The following is a 27,793-nucleotide window of genomic DNA, read 5'->3' as shown; positions in this document are numbered from 1 at the left end:
TCCCAGAGGTTTGAAAAAGCTACTTTGTGACTAGGAGAATCAGGACAGAACGTTACCTGCTCCCTTCCCTGCTTTCTTTACAGAAGACTAAATGAAGCCTTTGAGGACAGGATCAAAGTCATTAACTACAGCTGAGGGTAGCTTTGACCCAAATTCTGAATGACTGGCTCTGACCTTAATGATGCAATTTGAAATCAGAATTCTATCTGACCTCAGTCTTTTTTTTTTTTTTTTTTTAAGAATTCCTCTTCAAACTTTAAGGAGACTTGCTTTGGCTCACTTGCCTTCTAAATAAGATAATTTGCTTTGCTCTATATTTCTTCAAGGGATTTAAATGGCCTTACCTTAGTTTTGCCTGCAGTTTAGGTGGTAATTGATTTCTTATTTTGTTTTGTTCCCCCAACTTTTTGTAGATGAAGAATGGAAAGAGCCTTATATGATTCTCTGTAGCTTTTAGGGCAGTTAAACAGTACAACTGCACCCAGGTAATAAAACCCTTCTTTCCAGGAAGCTAAGTTAAAAGACTGAGTGGGTTCAAATGATAACCCCAGGGGTGTTACAACATCATCAGGACCTGCTTTAGTACTCTAATAACCCAGGCGTTGTTATTAATATAGTAATTACTACTAATAAACACACCTTGAATTTATAAAGGACCCTTTTCCAAGAAACTACAGGTGTTCACTATTTGTGTTTTTTAATTAGCCACTTAAAATCCTAGAAAGGTAGGTAACAAGTTGCTGTTATTACTGCCCTCCCCTCAAAAAAAAAAAACTCCTGTACACATAGGTGAACTCAAAAGACCAGAGAAAGTCATTGACTCAGGCAAATTACACTGATAAATCAGCAGTGGAAGCAAGATTAGAAATTGAGTTTTCATGACTCCTGATTCTTCTATGCTTTAGATCAGGTTATAGGGACTTGGATTCTGCCTCTTGATGCCCCTGGTTTTAATGGCATCTGATCAAAGGTACTAGAATTCAGGGGTGAGGAATCTGTGACTTCAAGGGCACATGTGGCTTTCTAGGTCCTTAAGTGTGGCTCTTTGAATCCAAACTTCACAGAACAAATACCCTTAATAAAAGGATTTCTTCTATAAAACTTGGACTCAGTCAAAAGGCTTCACCTAAAGACCTAGAAGACCACATGTGGCCTTAAGGTCCACCAGTTAGGTCCTCCTCCCCATACTTCACCCTTTGTCTATGTGGGCAGTGCTAAGGGGTGTGGTAGCAAAATTAGCTGCAAGTTCAATAGTAGTCATATAGAAATATAGATCACTCAGACAAAAACATAACAAAAAACAACAGCGAGCAAAATATCTTTGGTCTGAAACAATCATATTTGCTGCATGGGTGGCCCTAAATCCCAGAATAACTAGCCAGACTTTTGTAGCACTTTCCTAAACTGTGAAAGAAGGTTCGAGCTTAAGGATTATTTTAGATCAGGGCTTCTCAATCTTTTTTGTTTATCATGGAGGTCGCTGGTAATCTGGTAAAGTTCATGTACCCCTTCTCAGAATATTTTTGAACACATAAAATTAAATACATAGGATTAAAAATGAAATCAGTTATATTGAAATAGTTAACACGATATTCCTAAACAAGTATATGAACTCCAAATTAAGGACCCTTGGATTACAGCCTAATTTAATCAAATACTCAGCAAGATTTTCCTAATTTGGAATTGTCTGGCCATTTGGAAGCTGCATTCATTAGGATATCATTCAAATTCAAGACTTCTTAAATCAGAGTTTTGTTGAGTCTGATTCCCAAACTTCCAAGTAACACTATTATCCCTTAAACCCATTCTTCTCTCCCCATATATTCCTATAAAAAATGGAAATGGTCTGCCTCCCTTAAATTCTTTCCCTCTACATTCTTGGTTTTCCATTTCCCAAGTGGTATATGACCAAAGACATAATAGGGTGAGGATCTGAGCTTTGCCCCAAGATATTGAATCTAGAGAGTATCTGGTTATTAAGGATAATTTATTAAAATAGAAAGTTATCATTCTCTCCTACCTTGCCTTTCTCCTTCATTTCTCCTCCATGCCATGCCCTTGCCAGCAACAACTTGAAACTGGTGCCCCAGGGTCTGAATCTACTCCTCAAAGCATGGGGTAAGTGTCATTTGCTCCAGGTACAAAAATGACTATTTATAGCCTTTACTGTGGTTGCCTTAAGTTTTCTCCTGACTCCTTTCCTCACTTTTTATATACAAAGTATCTCACCTATTAGAATGTGCTCTCTTTGAGGGCAAGGACTGTTTTCTCTTTTTATTTGTATCTCAGGTACTTGGCCAAGTGCTTGGCACACCATAAGGACTTAATAAGTACTTGTTAATTGATTGGTTGAGGTTATATGTTAGTTTCTCTGGCTTGTTGAGGGTTTGTGTGAGACTTGAGGAGATTGCAGAATTTCTTCAGAGGATCAAAAGATAACTTTAAAAAAAAACAACCCTGAAAATTGCTTAAGATTTCCTCTAGGACACTAAATAATTCCCCAGTGGCTAAACCAAAACTGGGAATGGGATTGCTCATTGACATCATCTGGCTCCAGGATGCATTTACAGTATGTTTTGATTTGGAAAATGTTTATAAGTACTTTTAGTTTAACTTAAACTATCCCTTTTACATATGTGACTTTAGTCTTGTTTCACCATATGAAAACTAGGCACTGAGATGGACAAGGGTCTTTAGTTCTTTTTGTAAGTTCCTAAGTTACCAGGTTGTTGTGCTTACCAGCACTTATCTGCCTCATTAGCTAATTACCTTGCTGAGTACTTAACCCAAGGTCTAGCTCTACCAAAGGCTACTTACTAGCTGAAATCAATACATTTTCATTTAAACACCTGTCATTAACTTCCCGTAACTATGTACTATTTGTGCTGCCTTGCTTTGACTCTATCAAAGTGTTTGCATTTTCTCCACTTAGTTCCTACTTTTCTCTTCAGTGGAAGCAAATTTATAGAAGAGATGCTTATTTATAGAAGAGATGAACATGGAAAACAGGAAGCCCACTGGAATAGGATAATGACAGTGGTATATTCTGCATGACACTCCAGAAAAAGCATTACATTTGGGGTTGGGTACAAATCCTAATTCTGTACTTACTAGCTGTGTGACCTTAAACAAGCTACAGCATCTCTGGGCTTCAAATCCCTTATCTGGAATGTTATGAGGATTGAACTAGATGGCTTTTGAAGTCTCTCCTAGCTCTAAATATGTGGTCTTATGTTACCTTGATGTAGTTTATAAGCCATGGTGTGCTGCAGCCAGTTCCTACTGGCTTTCAAGAGCCAAGTAACAAATTTTCAGTCTGAGCATTTATTTGTCAGAAATTGACATGTCAAGGCTTGATTTATTGTTTTGTTGATTATCTAGACTTAAGAACATGGTAGAAAAATGTTAATAATGCAGATTAAATTTATAACTGTATCTATACATTTTTTCAAATAATTGTTAAATTATTACCCCCACAACCCAGTCATAAGACATATTCAAGTGTATCTGCTTATCTGAAATAACCTGTAAAGATATGAGATAATTATAGAAGTTTAAGATGTTTTAAAAAGAATAATTGGCTCTTCCAGTTTCAGCTGTTTAGCTCTACACTAATAATGAGTTCTGTCTTAAGGGTTAGATTACCTCTCCAAAGAAGGCCAAGGAAATTTTCAAGATGACAGGCCAAGGAAGACAGACCATTGCTACTTTCCTATTCCATCTAGTTCTCCAGGGCCTCACCACTCTTCTCCCCAGGGGAAAAGCAGAGAAAATGCAAGTTACCTCCAGATAGCTAGTAAATGCCCAGTTGCCCTATAGGTCAATTCAACCTTCAAAAGATATCCATGAGTAGTATAAAGAGACTTCATCATTTGATTTTCTGTATGTTTCAGACCCAAAGAACCAAGAATCATGAAGATACCAAGAAACTAACTACTGAGAACGTGGAACAATGTGCCTTATTCCTTAAGCTTTCTTCGGCATTATTTTGAGTAATCTGGGAATAAATTTGCCCAAAGGAATAAGCCCCATCATATAAGACACCTCCATTCATTTTCTAGCAGATGCAAAGAGGAAAAATGAAATATAAATTGTCTGCTAATGCTTCCCTAGTTACCCTCGTCTATTTATATATCCATTTCTAACTCTTTCTAGGCGTTAATGCTTTTGTGGGAGGCTACAATAAGGAGAAACTTAAACAGGTAGAGATGTAATCAATAGCTGTTAAATGAAAAAAATTAGTTTTGGTTTTAAGGGGTCTTTTCTATTTCTATTGACTGACCTTTAAAACATGCGCAGCTAAAAATAAAAGCAATTGGGGAAATCCTGGCATTTGCATTTAACATCAGTCACTAAAGTTTCAAGAGACAAACAATTGGTAGAAATGCATTCTATTATACATAATATTCCTTCCTATATTCCCTCAGAGTCCTTTGCAGTCAAACCAGAACATTCGATTGTATACTGATATGTTTCACCAAATAGGTAAGTCATTATTTAAGCAGGTCTGGTAAGAAAAGGGAGAAATCTAAATGGAAGCAGATATGCAGGAAAAGGTGACCTTTATTGGTCCAACAGTTTTCTCTGCTGTAAGGGTGCCTCGAGGAACCCTGCCAAGTTTGTTAGGCCTTAACAATTTGCTATACTACTAAAGCAATTCCTTTTCATTGGCTCTATCTTAACTATAACAACATTTGTTTTGCTTAACCGATGTTTGCTGCAATTCCAAATGCTTTGAATAAAGTTTAACATTGCAGTTCATTCTTCAAGGGCATAAGTAAAAGGGATAAAACAGAAACGATGCTGTTTGAGAAGGATGCTGCTGAGCTGGAGACATCCAGAGAGCAATGTGAATGGTAAATCCATGCCATATGATGAGCATTGAAGGAACAAGGGATTTTTTAGATTGAAGAAGAGTCAGCTCAAGGGGATATAATTGACTTCAAGTGCTTAAAGCCTGTCCTATATAAAAGGGATTAGGCTTCATTCTATTTGGCCCCAAGAAGCATATTTAGAAACAATGAGTAGAAGTCTCAGAAAAGGCAAATAAAGACTTGATATAAAAAACAAAACAAAACAAAAAAACAACTTACTGACAATTGAGCTAAGCAAAATGAGGTTGGGCTGCTTGGGACTGGTGGGGCCGGGGCTGGGGTGGTAGGGGTGGGGTAGCATGCATTTCACTGCAGGACATCAACCAAAGGCTAGACAACTACTTGGTTGGTGTTCTTTAGAAAAATCTTTTTTTTTTTTTTTATTATGGGTTAGACTAGAAGGTCACTGAGATCCATTCTAAATATAAAATGTTGTTATTATATCTTTCTCTAGCTCCCAAATTTTTAAACTCCTGAATTACAAAAGCTATGAAACTTAATAATCTGTCAGTTCTTATTAATGGAATTCCTTTTTTTTTTTTTTAAGCCAAGCACTCATCACTAGTGCTGTGATTAGTACAGGACCTTGCACATAAGAAGTATTTAATACATGTTTCTTGTCTGCCCAGATGACTCTTGAGCCGATATTTGAATGTAGCAGAATTAGGTGGAACCAAAGACATCAGGCCTAGAAATGATCCAGTCCATTTTTCCCCCCAAGTCTCAGGCCCCTTAAAGGAACTAAGGTGGATATAACTACCAGCCTGTAACAGTCAATGAAAATTGAAAATGAAAGTTACATGGAGGTACCTGCTCAGTTCAGTTCAGTTTACAAACATTTAGTAAGCATTTACTCTCTTCAAGGCAAAGTGCAAGGCAATGGAGCTACAAGATGCAAATGAAAGATTCCCTGTCCTCATCAAACTTCCCATCTATCTGTTACTCTGTAGTGAGAAGTTCCAGACCCATGATTTCACTGGTATATGGAATCCAAATGAACAAACACCCTCTACCAATACAGATCAGCACCTTCTTGGTAATTTCTCGTCCTAGAGAGATGACCGTCTGCCAGTGCGAGCTGGTAAATGTTGTTTGATAATGAGATCTCTAATAATAAAATACAAGTGGAACACTTTTAAATTTGATCTGCATTATTAATATTTTTTCTATCACTTTCTTAAGTCTGGACAACCCACAAGATAACAAATCAAACGCTGTTTTGTAGTTTTGGTTGATTTCCAAGATGTAAGTGCTCATAATGGAAATTTAAGGATCATCTCTGCTGAGCATCAGACCTGGCTCCAGCGCATTTCTGGTTGCCTAGAACACTTCAGAGGTTAAATGACTCTCCCAGGGTCACAAACCAGTATGTGTGGGATTTGAACCTTTAGATGTTCCTGTCTCTAAGGTTAGCTCTTTCTAACTGCTATATTATTCTGTCTCCCACAATTCCATAAGAATATAATGCTAGAGAAGAAAGGATCATTGATCTTCTCCATTCTAGGTCTTTTAGTCCCATGCCCATCATTTTACAGATGAAGAAACTAAGGACCAGAGAAGGTGTGACTTATCCAAGATCATAGAAGTAATTAGTAGCAAGAGTCTGGATTTGATCCTGGTTCCCCTGACTCCAAATCTAGCACACTTTTAACAGCAATACCTTGACTTGAACCATAGTACTATCATGCTCCCTGACTGCTAGTTTATTCTGAATCCTTTCGCTGTGGCTCAGACCTGGTGCTTTGTTCCTCTTTAGTCATGTTCCATGGAATGTACGTGATTTGTAATCATGGACCATAGGTTTCCATGTACTTGCTGGTTGTCATTGTGTCATCTATCAGTAGTCATCCAACATTTATTAACACCCGCTTTGTGCCAGGTACAAAATGCCAAGTAAGTGCTGGATCAAAGCCATAAACCATCATGTTTTAGAGTCAGGTGGCTGCTCTGCTTTCCACTGTCAATGCTGAAACCTGTGGATTTCTAATAATCTAGTGCCTGTTTAGGGGAACCTCATATGTCCCAGAACCTTTTCTGGGGTACAACAATTGTACACTGACCTTCTTTCCACCTTCCACTTCCCTCTCTCCTTCCAATGGCATTTGTAATGGGTATTCCTGATTCATATCTGTCGGTCTAGGTTTAGTGTTAGAATGAAATGAGACAATGACAAATCATTCAAGTTAATAGAAAGAAGTTATCTTAACCACAGCATAGAAAAAATATTCAACAAAGATATTACAGCAATGAGTTTGCACAGATAGAGTACCCACCCCACCCCTCTCCTCCATAAAATTTTTTAAAAATTAATTTTATCATCATTTTTTCAACTTCTAAACCTGAGCACCAGAGGGAGAAGATGAAGGGGAAGAAAAAGATTTTCAAATACATAGCACAAACCAAAAATAATTTTATATGTGTTGGGGGAGGGGTTCTGCAGAGTGCCTCAGATGGCATCTCTCCACATGGAAGAGAGTAGGGAGCCTGCTCCTAGGAATGTTCTACTTCATCAAAGATCCTCTGAAGATATGATTGATATTTTAATCACAGTTCTGAAGTCTAAGTTTCTTTTCTTTACAATGTTGTTGTTCTATAAATTGTTCCCTTGGTTCTGTTTATTTCATATTTTGTCAGCTCGTATTACCCAGGACTCTCTGAAATTATATTTCCATATTCATTACAGGATAATAATATCCCATTATATCTATATGCCACAATTTGGACCTTAGACTGAGAGACATGCAGGGGTAAGCCTCAAGCAAGAGAGCAACCTCAGAACAAGTTCAATTAAAGCATCTGAGGGGGGAAAATGTGGTAGCCCCAAGACCAGGAGTACCTAGAAGAATGAAACAAGAAAAGAAAAAAGAATGGCAAGTAAAATTGACACATTAGATCAGACTTTTGGAAAATCTCAGCCAAGAATCAAATGTTCTAGAAAATTAAAATGAATCAAACAAAACAATTTAATAATACAATAACAAAATATTAAAACAAAATCACAAAATAGTAAAGAATATAATATGAAAAAACAATTGATCTAGAAAACAGGTCAAGGAGAGAATTATCAGATTACCTAAAAAGTCATTAACCCCTCCCCCCAATAAAGCCTAGACACTAGATTTCAGTGTTATAAATGTAAATTGCCCAGAACTCAGAATCAGAGGTCAAAGTAAATAGGAAGGAATGATCAGTCACTTTCTGAAAGAAATCCCAAGATAAAAACTCTCAGGAATATCACAGCCAGAATTCAGAGTTTCTAGATCAAATTTAAAAAATACTAAATCAGCTAAGAAGAAAGAGTCAAGGTATGAATTACACAATATTCTGTAACTATCACTAAAAAAGGGAGTAGAAACTGGAATCTGATATTCCAAATTCTGGTCCAGTTGACAAAATATAACCTTTATTCCCAAACTAGTAAAAGATAAAACTATAAAAGAGAAAAAACTATATATCAACATCCCTCATGAGCACTGAGACAAAATATTTAAATGTTAGCAAATAGACTACAACAACATATTAGAAAGATTATACATTGTGACAAGGTTTGATTTGTACCAGGAACTCAAGATTGATTCGACGTAAGGAAGACTAAAGATATAATGCTAGTAACAAATAATCAAAATCAATATATATTAGAATGACTTCTTACAAAAGCCAATACCTATTTCTGTTTAAAAAAAAACTAACTAGAAAGCATAGGAACAAATTACCCTTTCCTTAACACAGCAAATAATATCCATCTACATGCAATCATATGTAATGGAGAAAACTTGAAGGCCTTTTTAATAAAATCAAGGGTAAAACAAGAAGGGCAGCTAGGAGGTGTAGTGGATAGAATGCCCATCCTGGAGTCAGGAAGACATCTTCTTGAGTTCAATTCCAGCCTTAGACACTTACTATCTGTGTGCCTGGGGAAGTCACTTAACTCTGTTTACCTCAGTTTCCTCATCTGTAAAATGAGCTGGAGAAGGAAACAGTGAATTACTCTAATGTCTTTGCCAAGAAAACCCCAAAAGGGGTCACAAAGAGTTGAACATGATTGAAAAAAAACAACTAAAAAAGTAAGAGAGGAATAATGTGTATTAGTAAAGAGAGAGCTAGCCTCTTATCCAGGAAAATTTCAGCTGAAATCAAATTACTTACCCTTTCATTACTCTAGGCAACTCTCTAAAACTATGACCAGTTTGGTAGATGGAGTTTCCTTACCTCGGAGTTCCCTCTATCATTTAAATCACAGGTCCCAGTCTTATCCCTCTTTGTAAAGCTGGAATTCTTAACCTTTTTCTTTTGTTAATATCATGGAACCCTTTGGCAGGACCCCTACCCAGAACAATAGTATTGGCTATGTAATCCTGGTCCCAACAGAAAGTTGAAAGAAATGCTCATTTTAAGTTAGAATTTAGTGAAAATAACAAAGTATTTTTTTTTTCCCATATCATTGACCCTCAGGTTAGGAATCCATGCAATCAACAGGCTTAACTGAGTTGGAATAATGACATATTCAGAATTATACATTAGGAATATTTTAGCAGCTTGGTGGAGGATAGACTGGAAAGGGGAAACTGTAGAGTCAAGGAGTCTGATTAGGAGTTTAGTATAGTAGTCTAGACAGGGGGTGATAAGTGCCTGGCACATGGGAGGTGCTTAGTAAATGCTGGTTAGCTGACTGACTAACTAGGATGGTGGCTGTGTGACTATAGAGAAGGTGACAAATGTGAGAGGTATAATTAATACTTGATCACTAATTGGATATGTAGGGTGAAAGAGAATGAAGAATCAAGGATGATTCCAAGAGCAAAACCACTAGTAGGATGGTGGTGCTCAGAAAAGAAATAGGAAAGTTCAGAAGAAGAGGAGATGGAACACTGAAAACAATGTGTTCTGTTTTGGACATGTTAAAGTTTGATTACCTATTGTAGTTTTATAGTCTTGACCTACTTAGGTCATCAAGAATAATACTTTGGAATTATGCATTAATCATCCCTTTCTAATTAACTCCCCCCCACTTCCACTCTCCAACTAAGGGTGGGGGGAAGGGACATGATTATGTAGAGTTTTAGATTTCCCAAGTTGAAAATAGGAATAGCTCTGTACCAGATATGCTGGACAATTTAAGAAGTATCAGGATGTGTTCCCAATGTTGATATTAGGCATTGTGGGATATGTGGAAGGAAATTCAATGTGTGGATTGTTGATAGGAGAGTCAGTGCTGAGAGTCAGCTCAGTTAAAATATGTTTGTTAGAATCAGTGGGTTTGTTTATGAGTTATTGTTTATCAGAGCCTGCATCTATGAAGTAGTGTCAGAGTTGTTTTGAGACATGCAGGATGTATTCATGAAAACAGATTGGGAGAAGCGAAGGATTTATGAATAAGTACCGGGGCATTGAAGCCCCCAAAGTTTGTGAAGTATTATCAGCATCTATTAAGGCTATGAGGATGTGGATGCATTTATTCAAAAACATGGCTTGCATTCTTCTTCACACCCTTCCTTTCCCCATGGAACAATACTATTAGGGAACAGTGATGTGGAGCCCTATCACATAGCATATCCAAATGAGCTCCCCATGCTTTCTATAAAGAAAGGACAAATTTCCAAGGAAGTCAAGAAGATCTAGAGCCTAGGTATGAGAGACAATCATATGACAATTATAATATAAAAAATACAAACATCTCAGAAAACCGATGTAAGACCTCAAAGATACTCCAGGTCAAAACCCATTCTTCGCATCAACTAAATAATAGAACTAGAACACTTACTCTCTGTTTTCCCTGCACTTCAAGCACTGCTATCATCCAAATGTTATGGTTCAATATTGAACTCATACACAATTTTGTTTTTGTCCCCAACCCATAGAAGATCAGTGACGAATAAAAACACAGGATACGGTCCAACAACAGCAACATTGTACTGCTGAGTACAATAAATATTCAACAGTTTGTAAATATATAAAAATACAATTAAAAAACCCTTTAATAGCACCACAGCCTATAATATAATTGCATATGTTACAGAAGAATTAGGGAGGTCTTATACTGCCATTTCTAAACCTTGTTAACACCATAAGCCCAGTCATGCCTTATGGGACTAATATTGCTTTATCAGGAGATACAAGGAATAAGTGATGAAAGTTTAAATTTATTTAATTTCAATGGCACTAAAATAATAAACCATTAAAATAAGTATTCATTAAAGTAATGCTTCCATTAAGTAAGTCTTACGCAGAATTTTAGATCTCATACATTCATTCATCCACTTAGAATTATAAAGGATTTTTTAAAAAGTAAAGTTCCTTAATAATAGGATGTAACCACCTCCATAGACAGTATATAATCATGAGGCTCAAAGGGCAAGAGAACTGAACCCACAATGTTGTTTAAGTCCTTGCCTTCAGGCCTGTGAATGTCTAAACCACAGAGGGAATTTTTTTTAATGATAGAAATGCTTTAGACTGTTCCAACATAGTTATAACTTTTATTTTTTTTTCATGTGGATAACACTGTGTTACAAAGGAAAAGACAGTTACTGGCTCTGGAGTCAGAAGCAGTAGATTCAATTCTGGCTCTCCTACTATTTGTGTGATCTTGGAGAAATCATTTAATCTCAGGTTTCTTATCTGTGAAATGAAGGGATTGGATTTAAATGTGATTCTGTGATAGCTTCTTCTGTGTGTCTGTTCATCCTTCATTGCTGAAGAAGACCTTGCCATCAGAGAAATAATGACGTGACTTGCACTGGACTTCGTTTTGAGTGAGGGAGGGCGGGCTGTGTAGGTCACCAGCCTCACTTCTCCTCCAGAGCCATCTGAATCCAGTGACCAGATATTCATCAGGATGACTGGAGATGACCCAGGAAGAGGCAATTGGGGTTAAGTGACTTGCCAAAGGTCACACAGTTAGTGATTGCTTCTTCTAGATTGGCTTTCAAGATCTAGCATGTAATACTATGGAGCACAGAGTAATGATAAACATAGGTGAAACACACACCATCCTGGTCCCTACTACCTGATGGCTAGGTATATTAGATTTTTCCTCTCCCCCAGGGTTTTCTGGTGCCCTTAAAATGGTTTGAGCAATGTCTGCCTCTTTACAAATATGTCCAGCTCCCCTTCCCCCCACCATGTTGTTCTCCTCAAGCAGAGGTGGCTGGTGCCCTGAACCCAGTTCCATTAGCCACTAATAGTCAGATTAGCTTTTCCACAGAAATATTTACTTCAGAAAGTATAATCACAAATATACACACTTACTCTCTCTCAATACATAGGAGGCACAATCCACCCCCATCCATCCCACCACTGCTTTGTACCACCTCAGTCAACAGGGAAGAGAAAGGGATTAGGTTCATAGTTGAGCTCAATTCCAGCTCCAAGTCCAAACCCACCCTGGGCTCAAGTCCCAGGAACCCTGGCTTCTCAGGACTTCCATGCTGGGCTGGCTGGATATACCATCCCACCTGCAATCCTGGCTCCTTATAGCTCAAACTTCCATAGGAATTACTGATGGGACCTAGGAACTGAGACAGATAAGCAACAGAGAACAGAAACAAATATCCACAAGCCCTGTCCTTGGAACTTCAGTAAAAGAAGGAGAGCAGGGGAAAGGGAAGTCCTTCCCTTCTCACTGGTTCAGTTCACCATGTCTGCACTGTGGGTAAACTTGGATTTTTACCCTCTTGACAAGCAGAAAGAGAGCTGCAGAAAGAGGGACTGAAAAAGAATGACTGACTGTCTTGCCAGTTTTAAAGATATATGCAGCCAATCAAAGGAGGCTACTCTCACCTATGATGTAGAGGGATGCAGCAGCCTCCCTGTAAGGCTCCAAGGTCCCTTAGGGTGCTTCCATGTTAAGGGTCATGGCTAGACAAGCTTGGGTTACATAGATAACTGGTACAGAATTTAAGGAAAATTTGCATTAGGCTTCTAGATAACCAGTTTGAAAGCTTTCTATTTAATAGACTAGAGTGAGAAGGTATGAGTAAGACCTCTGTATTTTGTGCTAAAAACAAACAAATCGACAGAATGACGTCCAGTTACAAACTCTGAATGATAAAAATAAAATGTGTCTAGCATCTTACATCAATGCCTCTCTGCACTCCAGCAATTTAGGTATTTGTAGCACCTCTTTTGATTTTGGCATAGTAATGATCTGAACAGCACAAGTGACTTTTTTTTAACGGGCAGTCAAACTCTAGGTGCCAAATTCTTTCTGGGTTGCTATCCTTCTATAATTGTACAAAGAGTTAAAAAAAAATTGTCACTTCTTGGCAAGACACTTTTTCTTTTCACTATCATTGCCACCTCCTTACCCTAAAACCTTTTATATCTCTCTATTCTCTACTGAATAAAGTACAGTATAGACTTTTTAGCTTAGCCTTCAGAATCCTTTATCATGACTCCCAACTCATCTTCCCAGGTCCAATCTTGCACTACTCCCTGTTAAACATTTATGATGCTATCAAACTAACGTACTAACTTTTCTTTGATCTTGTCCTTGCCTATCCTCTGTCTATATCTTTGCTCACATTGTCCTAGAATGGACACCCAGTCTGTCTTCGCGTGTTGAAATCCTTTCTTTAAGACCTAGCTAGGCACCACATTCAGGAAACTTTTCCTGAAATTCATTCATTCATAGGAGTTACTTCCTTCTTCACTGATCTCTCATTGCAGTTTAGACCTTTTCTTTAAACACTTAGTTTCTGATTTGCATTATATTGTTATTTGCATCCTTGTCTTAAATTCCTTTAATTATATTATGCTATATTGTCTCCAGATAGACTATAAACTTCTTGAGGGTAAAGGCTGTTTCATTTTTGTTTTTTTATCACCAGCTCCTAGCCTAGTGTTTTGTACATAGTAAGCAGTAAGTGAATGGTCTTTGACAGTCAAGACTCTACAAGAAGTAAGGATAATTAAGTGTTAAACTTACTGTAAAAGATGTGTTCATGGTTAGATGATCTCATTATGATGAGATGCAAATAAGTCCCTCAAATGAATCAGAAAGAAAATAATATTATAGAATGAAGAATTTTATCTAGCACCTTGGTGGAACTTTTTAAGTCTGTCTACTGAGCCTAAAAGACAGAACCTTATGAAGAAGTCAGCCCATGATGGGATAAACAGGAGAAGCCTGGAACTGAAGAAAGGGGATCTGTGATCTATGAAGTCAGATGGAGTCAAGAGGGCTAATGCACAGAGACCAATGTTACCGAGAGAGGGAAAGAAAGGAAGGGATCGCCTTGGTCTGATAGAGCATAAAGTACATCCGAACAGAAGCTGTTTTGTTGACATTTGTCACCTCTGTTACAGACGTCAAACCATAATCTCCTTTACCCCTCTGAGCCTGGGGAATGGGCAGTTTGTTTAACTTTTTTTGTTTAAGTGTTTACTTTGTATCTTATAAATAATGGAAAACAACCAGAAATTGTTAGTTCAAGTTGTATTTATTGGGAATATATTTGGAAGGAAGCAAGTGAAGACAGAGACATCTACACAGAAGAGATGGAGATATCTAATGCTGAGGTATTTTGCCAAAATCACTGTCACTAGAGTGGGAGTAAATACTCAGAGCTAACAAAAAGAAAATTATAGATCCTTTGATACTACTTCCCAGAGTAGAGAAGGGGCATTTATACCAAGACAATTCATCTGGGAAACAAGTGAAAGGCAAAGTCAAATAGATTGAAACACTTGATACTGGACTTCTGGCTCACAGGAAAAACAAGATGGCACACTAGACTTATTCTTCAATTCTCATTACCTCTCTGGCCTCTACAAATGAGAAATTATGTGCTAAAGATAAAGCAATTTCAGTTGTTTCCATGGTCTAGGACACCCAAAATCCAAAAGAAAGTAAAGGAAACACACACACACACACACACACACACACACACACACAACCCCAAACCCAAGTACTTTACAACCAATGTACTCAAAGTTTGTGTCCAATCTTCCCACAGATGCTGTGCTTCTTTGTGGGGCAGTATACAGATTTATGGAATGTTTTGTAATGTTCTTACTATATCTTCTTGGTAAATGTTTAAGCACTGAGCTATTTGTGACTTACTAAAGGTAAGCCTGTTGGTGGGGGCATATGAACTATGGTTTTAAAAGTATAGACACAAAGCATTCCTTGAATTGGGAAATAGCCATTGTCTGAGGAACTGAACCCATGAGTTTGAGTACAAGTTGGTACATCAAGGAAGGAGGTGTTGTATTGCTCCCTGAGGAGAAAATACATTAAGAAGCACTCCAGTGGATTTGAGGAGTCATAGTATCCATCTTCTGAATCAGAGGCAGCTCGGTGAGACAATTGACAAAGTTCTGGGTCTAGAGTGAGGAAGACTTGAGTTTAGGCTCAGAAACTTAATAGCTGCATGACCTTGGCAAGTCACTTAATTTCTGTCTGCCTCGGTTTTTTCATCTATAAAAAAAGAGATACAATAATAATAGCACCTTCCTCCCAAGATTAATGTGAAGATCAAGTGAGACAATATTTTAAGGCATTTAGCAAAGTGCCTGGCACATAGTTGGTTGGTTGTTGTTATCACCATGATGAAGTGAAATTTCAGTGCGTCCAACTGTGGCTGATCAGACCAATATGAGCTCAGAATGCTCTACCACATGTTGAGCACAGATAGTCCATGTGAATATTTGGGATGGATACCCCAAATTTGCTCATCCTACATTTACTTTGTGCTGTCTCAATTCTGCTTTGCTCACAGAGTACAGGACCCTTTCTGATGTGGGCATGCCATGCTGAGCTGTCCTGTGTCAGTTCTTGAGAGAGACCTTGAGAGTGTCCATCTATCACTTTTTCTGACCACCATGTGATCACCTGCCCCATGTGAGTTCTCCATAAAATAGTCTTTTTGGCAAGCATACATTTTACATTCAAACAATGTGGTCAGTCCTTCAAAGTTGTGCTCTCTGAAGCATAGTCTGAATGCTTGTCAGTTCAGCTCAGTTAAGGACTTCAGTGTCTGGTACCTTATCCTGCCAGGTGATCCTCAGAACCTTCCTAAGACAGTTCAAATGGAAGCAATTCAGATTCCTGACATGGTGCTGGTAGACTGTCCATGTTTCACAGGCATACAACAATGAGGTCAGCATGACAGCTCTGTAAACTTTCAGTTTGGTAGTCAGTCCAATATCTCTTCTCTCACAAATTTTTTTCAGAGCCTCCAAAACACTGATGCAATGCATGCATCAATCTCATTGTCAGTGTGTACAAGTTCACTTACCTTGGTGGTGAGCTTAGTGATAGTGATGCCCCCAAAGCCAAAATATATTAAAAGAAACAAGTAAAGGTAATTTGGGCATAAAAAGCACCCCATAGCTGCTGGGGGTTTTAAAATCCAAATTACCTTGACCCGAGTTTTGAAGGGAACTGGAGATCCTAAGAGGCAGAGATGAGGAGAGAGTGCATCCTAGTACAAAAACATAAAGATGGGAGAGAGGTGTCATGTATGTGAAACAGCAAGAAAATCATTCTGTTGCCTATTCCTTCCAAATGCTTCTTACATCCCCACTCTCTCCAGGCTCATTACCATTTCTAAAACTTTCAACTCTCATTCTCTCACTGTTGGATTATTACAACTTCCTAGTTAGCCTCCCTGTCACCACTGTCACTTTACCCCAACCCATCTTATGTACTGCTGTCAGGTTAATTTTCCTTAAATAGTATTTTAAACATGTAGTTCCTTTCCTTAGGAACACTTTGATGGCTTCTATTTCCTACTGAAATGCATCTCAGTTCCTTGGTTTGGTTACACAAATATATACTTCTTATATTGTTCAATAATTGTGTTGTAACATATTTCAGTTTTGCTTTCACTATCAGTCTGAAGCATGGTTTGAATGTTTGGCAGTTCAGCTCGAGCAAAGACTTCAGTGTCTGGTACCTTATCCTGCCAGGTGATCCTCAGAATCTTCCTAAGACAGTTCAAATGGAAGCAATTCAGTTTCCTGGCATGATGCTGGTAAACTGTCCACGTTTCCCAAGCATATAACAATGAGGTCAGCACAACAGCCCTGTAGACCTTCAGTCTGGTAGTGTAATACCTCTTCTCTCCCACACTTTTTTCAGAGCCTCCAAAACACTGAGCTAGCTCTGACAATGCATGCATCAACCTCATTGTCAATGTGGACATCCCTGAAAAGTATACTACAAAGGGAAGTGAACTTATCCACAGCATTCAAAACTTCTCCATTTGTTGTAACCAATGGTTTCACGTGTGGATGGTGTGGTGGTGGCTGATGGAGCACCTGTGTTTTCTTGGTGTCAATTATTAGGCCAAAATTAGCACAGGCAGCAGAGAATTGATACATACTTTGTTACATGTCAGCTTCAGAGGCTGCACTGAGTGCACAATCATCTACAAAGAGAAAATCACACACCAACACTCCCTTCACTTTGGTCTTGGCTTGTAGCCTTTTCAAATTGAAGAATTTACCTTCAGTACGGTAGTTGACCTTGATGCTGTGTTCATCCTCATTGAAGGCACTTGACAACATGGTTGAAAACATCATGCTAAGAAGCATGGGAACAAGCACACAGCTCTGTTTCAGTCCACTGGTGACTGGGAAGGCAAGAGAGCATTGTCCATTATCCAGAACCCAGGCAAACATGCCATCATTAAATTGACGTACAATGTTGATGAACTTCTCCACGCAACCAAATTTTGACATAATTTTCCATAAGCCATCACCACTAACAGTGTCAAAGGCTTTGGTCAGATCTACAAACATTGTGTACAGTCCTCTGTTCTGCTGCTGGTACTTCTCCTGGAGTTGTCAGGCAGCAAGCACCATATCGACTGTTCCTTGGCCCTTTCTGAAACCACACTGGCTCTCAGGTATATGACCATCTTCCAGGTGAGGGATCAGCCTATTAAGGAGGACTCTAGCAAGAATTTTGCCATCAATGACTAAGAGAGAGAGCCCCCTGTGATTGTCACAGGACAATCTATTCCATTTACTTTTATAGAGGTATCCTTGAACTCCTAGAGGATAATCTCCTCTTGCCATATAACCTGGAAAATTTTAGTCAGCTTTTCATGAGCAATGGTCCCCCTATCTTGACACATAGTAGGTGCTTAATAAATTCTGGTTTTCTCCCCTCGAGGTCCTGTGACCTTAGCACAGACAAATCCTGAGGTAGTAGGAGAGTGGTTCAGAGAATGCTCTTAGGGATTCAGGAGACATTGATTCTAGTCACATCATCTACACATTTTCTCTCCCTTGCCTTTCTAAGCAGTGGGCAATAGACAGTCCAATTAGGAAAATATATCCAGCAGGATATACATACACACTCAACTCGTAGGAGTACAAATGTGGAAGGATAACCAAGCATGTACTTTTTGAGGCAGTCTGGCTTGAGAGTGTTGGATTTGTAAAAAGGAAGTCTCAAGTTCAAATCTCATTTCCTGAATTTACTATGACCATGGGCAAGTAACTTAATTTCTCTGACTGCCACTCTCTTTTTCTACAAAACTGGGATGATAATATACCTTTAGGGCCTGCCTCATAGATTTCCCATTACAGTCAAGCACTAAATCTTTTTATGACCTCTGCTTACTCTTCTTCCCCAGACTTTCTCTCTTCACCACTATGAATAGGTCGGTTGAGGAATGATGTAATAGCTCCATTCCTACTTCTTAGCTCTCCTAAACTCCTCTGGCTTAGCAGAGACTTAGGAGAAAAACTAATGCAGTCAATCAGCCTACAGTTGGCCTAGTTTTTCCCCAAGCTCTGGCAAGGTTGGAATGCTGGGAAACTTCCAACTTCAGTGGTCACCCCCTGCACTCTCTCTGTCCTGCTGTCTTTTCTCAGAGAAAAAGGTAACCTGTGGAATGTTTACTGGACTTCTTCACTGTATCACACTTAAGACTAGGCTTCAGTCTTTTCATTCAGCTGCCTACTGTTTGACTGAAGGAGGAAGTCTTTGTCTAGAATCTTTACTACCACCAGTATATCCCCTCCCCCCATGATTTATAGGCTATGCGCTGTTTTGCACTATTTGGGGTGCACATATTGTGTGTATTTGTACCCTTAGCCACATATTTTCCTAGCTGGGTAATCCCTTACCCATTACTTAGGAGGACAAGGGAGAGGGAAATGATTAGAAGGTAGTCCAGAATCAGTGCATCTTGTGTCCCTGAACATTGTCTGAACCACTCCCCTATTACCTCAGAACATGTCTGTGCCAAAGTCACAGGACCTAGAGGGGAAAAACATTTTCAGGGAAAAAATTCTCCTCGAGGTAATGCAACAAATCTAGAGGTGTGCATGGGTTTAACTCTGCTAAGTATGATGCATGCTCCTGTGGGCTGATAATATTCATTTGTACCAAAATATTCAAGTTCTTTTTAAATGTCATAATTAATCAGTAATCATTCCGTAATAGAGGATGTAGGAATCAGCTTCTATCCAACATCTTTAATCTTTTTTCTGCTTTCTGCTGAAGTAAGTCCCAGTTTCATTGGCTTTTAGAGTCATTGTAGGAGGCATCTTATTCAGTCTGGCTCTCCTAGTTATTTTGGCACATAGAGAGAGACCTGGGAATTTGAGACTACTGTCATGGATGAATTGTTCAGATCCAGCAAACATGGTAGCCTTTTTTGGTAGTGTTTATTCTTCAAGAATATACTCAGCTAAAAGAACACTAGAGTGGCCCCTTTAAGTCCTACTTTCAATATCCTTTCCAAGACTACTGCTTTCATTCAATTTTTAGAATTAGAATGAATATTGTGAAAACAATTACATTAAATTGTAAAACAATTTGGTTTGTGTTGATCTCTCTGAAAATTGATGAACTGGTAAATTTGTTTTACCCCTGTAATATTCTGTTGGAGTCAAGAGCATATTCATCAGAGGAAGACTGAAGTAGAAGGTGGAGAGGTCCCCAATTTGCTCTTTGCAACCCAAGCTCAAAATAATCTTGAAAGCAAATGAATCAAACCAAATATACATATATATATATAATTGTAATATAATTAAGACACAATTTATGTGAATAATTTAGATATAATATCATCAGTGAATACAGAACTAAATTTTTAAAAAATAGCTAATACTTTCCCCCCTCAGCTTAGAGGCAGTATAACATGGTAGATAGAAGTCCAGCCTTGGAGTTAGGAAGACCTTTGTTCATGCCCTGTCTCTAACACAGGAGTGACTGAGTGAAATGGGCAAGTTATTTAACCTCTCAATACCTCCAGAAACTTCTCTGCTGCTATAAGTTACAAGGAGATGCTACTGGGCACTGGTGAAGCAAGTTTCCTCCCAGGAGTTCTTTGTGCTAATAACATCATGGGTCAGGAACAAAAGAAGAAAAAAAATGTTTTTGTCTTTCAGCTAAAATTGAACCTGGAGTATCTAATGCTCTGGCCCTATTTTCACTACCAAGTAGAAAGTCTCTTTCTGAATATAGAGTGGGAATGATAAATATCATGAATAAGAAGAAACATGCATTTATTAAATTCATACTATGTGCCATGTACTCTACTAAGTGCTTTACAAATATGGTCTCATTTGATCCTTAAAACAACCCTGGAAGATAGGTGCTATTATAATTATTTTTACAGTTGAGAAAACAAAACAGATTGAGGTTAAATGATTCACCAATAGTCAGACAAAGAATACATCTGAGGCCACATTTGAACTCAGGTCTTTCTGACGGCAGGCCCAGTGTTCTATCCACGTTTCCACCTACCTCCCAAGATTTAATACCAATTTTATTAAATTTGGGGGAGGGAAGTTAATATCTCTATTTATCAAACTGTTTTCTGAAGCAGCCACTTTGTGCCTTGGCCTACATGCTGGAGAGGTGATAAAGATATATAAGAAGGGATTTCTGCCTTCAGGAAATTTGTATCAATTTAGCATATAATGAATGATACCTCCTGAATGCTTCCTGACTAAATAAGGGGACCAAATTAAAGAGAATTTTAAATGATCTGTTGTACAGGGAAGCATCACTTTCCAGTCTAAATTATTTAACAAAAATTTTTGTAGTAGCAAAAATTAGAAACAAAAGAGCTATCTTATCAGTTGGTGAACGGCTGTACAAATGACAGTACTGAGTATCATGGAATATTATGGAGCTGAAAAGAAAATGGATAGATAAATAAATGAATGATTAAGAGAAACACAGGAAGACTAGTATGAACTGAATTGATAAAGAATAAACAAAACCAAACCAGGATAATAATATAAATGGGAATAACGTGGCAAGTCAGTGGCCTTTGTAAATGAGAGTGTATACTTTTATTTATAATAAACATGTGACATAAGGGAAAATACATTGTATGCAAATTTTGACTAATAGCCACAGGATTAGATATGTCTTTCTTAATTGTTTTAAAAACAATTTTAAAATTTATAAGCCAAGAATCTAATACAAGAGTGTTCAGTTTATTCTAAAATAGTCTCTAGAGCTTAGTTACTTTGGTTTATTTCTATCTTTAAGAACACTGAGAATAGAGAGTCAGTCTAGTAAAGTGTGAGAAACACTGGCCCAGGGAAATTTGAGGGGCAGGGTTCAGATCCCATCCTATATTTGTGACCTAGAGCAGCTATGGTGTTGGACTTGAAGACCTCTGAATTTCTTTCCAGCTTTAAATCTATAATCTTAGCTCCATTTGTAACTACTACCACTACCCTTCTAGACTTGAAATAATCTTACAATCAAGGTTGTTGTGTTGTTTTCTCTCATGTCTAACGCTTCATGACCCCATTTGGGGTTTTCTTGGAAAAGACACTGGAGTAGTTTGCTATTTCCTTCCCCAACCCCATTTTACAGATGAGAAAACTAAGGCAAAATTAAGTGACTTGTCCAGAGTCACACCACTAATATGTGTCTGAGGCTAGATTTGAACTCATGAAGATGAGTTTTCTTGACTCCAGGCCCACCGCTCTATCCACTGTGACACAATCAAGGTACTCAATACCCAAATAAGCAAAAAAAAAAATTTAAAGGAGGAATGGGGGAAAGGAAGAATGCTGGTCTTGTTCTTTTGCTCTCACTGGGTTTCCTTTGATTTAACTAATTGTTGAGAACTAGTAGATTACTCATTTTTATTTTGTCTTTGCTAAGATTCTTTAAATTGATACCCTATTAAGTGGAATCCTTTTCCTGAGAGAGTCTCACTTTTAGAATTCATACAGGGATTCAGTGAAGTCAAATATAGTTTAATCAAGCTTGAATTGTGAGAATTAATTGTATAAGGCTTTATTCTCAGGACATCTCTAAAATAGAGCAATTCATAAACAGCTTATAGGAGCTCTACTGAGAAGTTTGAAAGAAGCAATATCCTTAGGTGAGATATAACTAGCATTTTTTGCCCCAGGGGCAAGCATTACAAAATGGACCAGGGAAGTGACAAGATATTCATTCTCAATTCAGGTGGAATGAGATCCTCTTTCCAATCCACTTCTGGGCAGATCATGACCCAGAGAGGGAAGAGCCAAGCAGGGCAATGAAGGGCCGGTCTGTGAAAGCACTCCCTTGGGGTGCAGCTGTCAGAGAAAGAGAGAAGCTTCCTATTTTACTGATTTTTTTCTCTACATCGCCAAAAGACTATAAGTATCAGTGTCCTGCTCATTTTAACATTCAGAAGAAAAACCTCATCCTGCCTCAGTTATGGCTTTGGTACTTATCCCTTTGTTTCTTCTGCCTTAGATTATGCTCAGAGGCAAACTGTGCCAGGAAAATATACATTTACTAGCACTACTTAATGTAGTTTTATCATTCTTTTACAAAGACATTCATCAAAACTTGAATAAGAGTTCAATACTCTCCTTCCAGAACACAAGGTTAAGAAAGAAAGGTCCTTGAATTGTTTCTGCATCCTAGAACTTGGTTTTCTACAAAATTATGGCTTATAAAAATTTTTCCAATTGTTGATATGTTACCCCACACCCACATCCTCAGCATTACTCTACCAGTTCTTCCATGCATCCATTTATCAACAATATTTATCTAGTGCCTCCTAGATATGAAAAGAAAAAAAAACACATTCACCAATATTTCCATAATGACTAATTCTTGGGCAAAGAAGTTGGAAATGCCAACTGAGTATTGATTGCCTATACGAGGAAATGGAGACAATGCTTGAGGAAAATAAACTTGAAAGAAGTGTCTGAGCCTGACCAAATATATACCTTGCAGGAGGGGGCACACAAGTAAGGAACAATTTGTAACACAGTTCAAACAAGAGAATATTCCAAAAGAAGGAAGAACTTGTTATCAAATAGGTACCATAATAGGTAGAAAGGAGTCTGGGCCAGGAGCCAGGAAGTCCTGAGTTTAAATCTGGCCTCACCCATTTACTTGCTTTTTGACCTTGGGCAAGTCATTTTACCTCTATTTGCCCCAGTTTCTTCATCTCAAAATGGAAATAATAATAGTATGTATTTCCAGGATTGTTTTGATGATAAAATTTAACAATGTTTGTAAAGTTTTGGAAACCTTAATGTGATACATAAATGCTAGTTATTGTCCTCCACCATCAGCAGCGGCAGCAGCAATGTCACTATTACAATGATTATTTCACCAAATAAAAAATTACTTCACCTACCTATTAACCCATGTGCTTGCATTTTCATTTTGGTATAGTCGAAGGAGCAATGGATTTAGAATGATATTAGGGTTAAAATGTCTGCTCTGTTACACACTATTTGTGCGACTTTGAACAAATCATTTTGACTTTCTGGGTGCCAGCTTCTTTATCTTTGCAAAATAAGGTGGTTGAAGTAGGCGCTGTCTAAGGCCCCTTTCATCTCTAAATGCCATGAAACATACAAATCTCGATTAATTCTTTCTGAGAATGATCTCTACATATATTAGGTATATTCTCAACAAAAAGACCCAAAAAATGAACAGAAAGACATTCACAAACAAGCCTACACAGAAGACCAGATCTTCACAGTCTCATGATGAACAGGTATAAAGTACACAATTCCTCTGTATTTATCATGTGTTAATTAAAATAAACATTTCACTTGTTATAGCAAAACACAGTCTTAAAGGTTCTCCAAAAACAAGTTATTTCCTATGTACATGTATGATCATACAAGATTTCTTCATTCTTGTAACTACAGAGCTACTTGTCCATTATCCTCTGATTATCTGTATCAAGTTGAGGCCTACAACAGGGAAATGCATGATTGTCCAAAGGGTCTGCCCATTTCCTGTAGGATGCCTTGCTTAAAGTTGCTAGATAGGATTTGTTACAGTCTGTAGGGATTCGCTATAGATGGTAATGTTTTTCAGGTGTTTTACTTTTTAGATGACATTGTACTGCTATTAATCAACAAACAATTATTTAACACTCATGTGCCAGGCACTGTGCTACATAAATGCGCTATGAATACATGTATAGCAGCGGCACCATACACTCCACTGGAGAACATGCTTTGACCTTAGGGGATTGGGGGGGATAGGACAAGGATTCTGTTACCCATGCTAAAGGCCATGGGCCTCTGTGTGCCTGCCCCATAGTGCTGGATGTGTTGAAGAGTATTAGAAGTACTTAGTAGAACTTCAAAGAAGTGACTCCACCCTTTGCATACACACAAGTACATACAAAATAAATGGTACCAAGCCCTAGCACGACCTCTACAGGGCATTCTCATGAGATATACAGTCACTCAACAAAAATGAAAGGAACTAAAGAAGTCAAGTGGATAAAGGTTGCCCAGGTTCTGTCATGCAGTTGGAACAGTAGTCTAACTCCTTAATCCATTAGTACATATCATGGAAAGACGGTACAAATGGACAATAAACTGAACTCAGAATTGAAAAGGAGAGTGGGATAGGTTGCATATGGAGAATGTCCCAGATCTTTTGATCTTCAGGAGTTGCTTCTTGACACAAAAATTCATCTTGTCCATATCAATATTATCCAGATTAAATTACATATCTATAAATCATAGGTCATCATAATTTATGATGAATCAAAATCACAAGTGACTCAATCAGTTATGGAGAGTCATACAGTGGGTACACATATACAACAGCATTCTACTAATAATGACTTGTACAGAACAAGGAGAATAAAAGACACTGCCAGGGACAGCATGATCAAAAATATGAGCCAGCTATGTGGTTAAAGGATAATAAATGGGCAGGCCAAACACTGAACTGCTGTCAACTGGAATCAATGAAATGTTAAAAGTCCTCACAGAAAGCCTCTAGTATACTGAGCAGATAGAGCCTTAGTGAAATAATTACAGAAGGACTATCACAAGAATTTCACAGGATGACAAGGCGTCTACCCCAGGGCAGAAGTACCCAGATGATAAAGTCAGAGCTTAATTAAAACATCAAAGAAAGTACTTTTATATACTAACCATCATGGGAGATATAAGTGGTCCCTGTCCTCAAAGAACTTATACACTGATAATGAAAGCAAAACTGAAATGTGTTACAACACAATTATTGAACAATAGAAGAAAAATATATTTGTGTTCTAAACTGGATGGGTGTTGGATCTGAATAGGCAACAGGAAGTAGATAATATACTTCTGGTTTTCAAAACAAAATTGAAAAGGAAATGAGGGGAGTTAGGTGGCCTAGTCACCTACCCTGGAGTCAGGAGGACCTGAATTCAAATCTGGCTTCAGACCCTTGTACTAGCTATGTGGCCCTGGGCAAGTCACTTAACCCCAACTGCCTCCAAAAGAGAAAGAAAAGGAAATGAACATTCATGTTTATGGGACAATGAGGAACTCAGAAAAATCAAAGAATAATATGCATTATAATAGATTACCAGAGACACTGAACCAAATCAAGAAACTGAGATGCATTTCAGTAGGAAATAGAAGCCATCAAAGTATTCCTAAGGAAGGGAACTACATGTTTAAAATACTATTTAAGGAAAATTAACCTGACAGCAGTACATAAGGTGGGTTGGGGTAAAGTGACAGTGGTGACAGGGAGGCTAACTAGGAAGTTGTAATAATCCAACAGTGAGAGAATGAGAGTTGAAAATTTTAGAAATGGTAATGAGCCTGGAGAGAGTGGGGAATGTAAGAAGCATTTGGAAGGAACAGGCAACAGAATGACTTTCTTGCTGTTTCACATACATGACACCTCTCTCCCATCTTTACGTTTTTGTACTAAGGATGCACTCTCTCCTCATCTCTGCCTCTTAGGATCTCCAGTTCCCTTCAAAACTCGGGTCAAGGTAATTTGGATTTAAAAAACCCCATCAGCTATGGGGTGCTTTTTATGCCCAAATTACCTTTACTTGTTTCTTTTAATATATTTTGGCTTTGGGGGCATCACTATCACTAAGCTCACCACCAAGGTAAGTGAACTTGTACACATTGACAATGAGATTGATGCATGCATTGCCAGAGCTAGCTCAGTGTTTGGGAGGCTCTGAAAAAAATTTGTGAGAGAAGAGATATTGGACTGATTAACAAACTGAAAGTTTACAGAGCTGTTATGCTGACCTCATTGTTGTATGCCTGTGAAACATGGACAGTCCACCAGAGCCATGCCAGGAAACTGAATCATTTCCATTTGAACTGTCTTAGGAAGGTTCTGAGGATCACCTGGCAGGATAAGGTACCAGACACTGAAGTCCTTGCCTGAGCTGAACTGCTAAGCATTCAAATTATGCTTCAGAGAGAACAACTTTGAAGGGCTGACCACATTGTTTGAATGTAAAATGTATGCTTGCCAAAAAGACTATTTTATGGAGATCTCACATGGGGCAGGTGATCACATGGTGGTCAGAAGAAGTGATAGATGGACACTCTCAAGGTCTCTCTCAAGAACTGGCACAGGACTGCTCAGCATGGCATGCCCACATCAGAAAGGGTCCTGTACTCTATGAGCAAAGCAGAACTGGGACAGCACAAAGTAAACATAGGATGCACAAATTTAGGATATCCACTCCAAATATTCACACAGAGTATCTGTGCCCAACCTGTGGTAGTGCATTCTGAGCTCGTATTGGTCTGATCAGCCACAGTGGGACACACTGAAATTTCACTTTGTCATGGTGATGTCATTTTGGTCCTCTTCAAGAATGAAGGACAACAACCAACCAACCAACACCAATCACTAAGCACAGTATGTGGCACAAAGCAGGTGCTTGACTAATGTCCATCACCTGATTGACTGCTATTGACTCTCTCTTAGAAGGTGAGCATCTTGAGAGCAAGATTGTCTAGCTTTTCACCAGAGCTTTGCCCATAGTAAGTGATTAATAAATGCTTTCTTGTTGATTTACTCATTCATTTAGCATCTGTATATACCTCCAAACCAAATCCAGGTTCTCTACTTTCATGTCTTAATTTTAACCTTCAGGAAAATAGGACTTGAGGTACTACTTGTGATTGTGAAATAAATGATGCTTTAGATCAGAATCAGTGAAGGGCAGTCTGACATGTCTGGTAACACTATTTCCCCAGGGCTTGTTTGTAACCTAGGATAGAAATAAGCTCCTTGTCTTAAATCGATACGATCACTCACTTAAAAAAAAAAAAAAAGCATTGCTTCGGTGCCCATTTATTTCATGCGTTGCTTCTATACCATGCTGCTGTTTTGTTATTGTTTTTCTGTGCTTTGAACCTGGCACCAGACAGCTTCTTTCCAAGATGACATGGAAGGTGATGGAGGTCAGGGTGATGACCTGGCATTAACATGCCATGATGGTCATCCCTCAGTGATATTCCTCGGTGCCTAACTGCATGTACAGTGTCCAGTATGCTACAAGGACAGAACAGAATGTAACTCAGTAGCATTGATTTAATGTATAAGACGCTCACAATTTTGACTGTGTAAGTAGTAAAGCGATGAGAAATGTCTTCACATTATAAGTGTTTATCACTGCAGACTTCATAGCCATAGCTGCAAATCAAAGCTCAGGGCTTATAGGTGTGCACCGTGGAAAGAACTATTGACC

This window comes from Notamacropus eugenii, chromosome 5 (genome assembly GCF_028372415.1).
Source record: "Notamacropus eugenii isolate mMacEug1 chromosome 5, mMacEug1.pri_v2, whole genome shotgun sequence".
Lineage (NCBI taxonomy): Eukaryota > Metazoa > Chordata > Mammalia > Diprotodontia > Macropodidae > Notamacropus > Notamacropus eugenii.
This window is presented reverse-complemented; position numbering follows the sequence as displayed.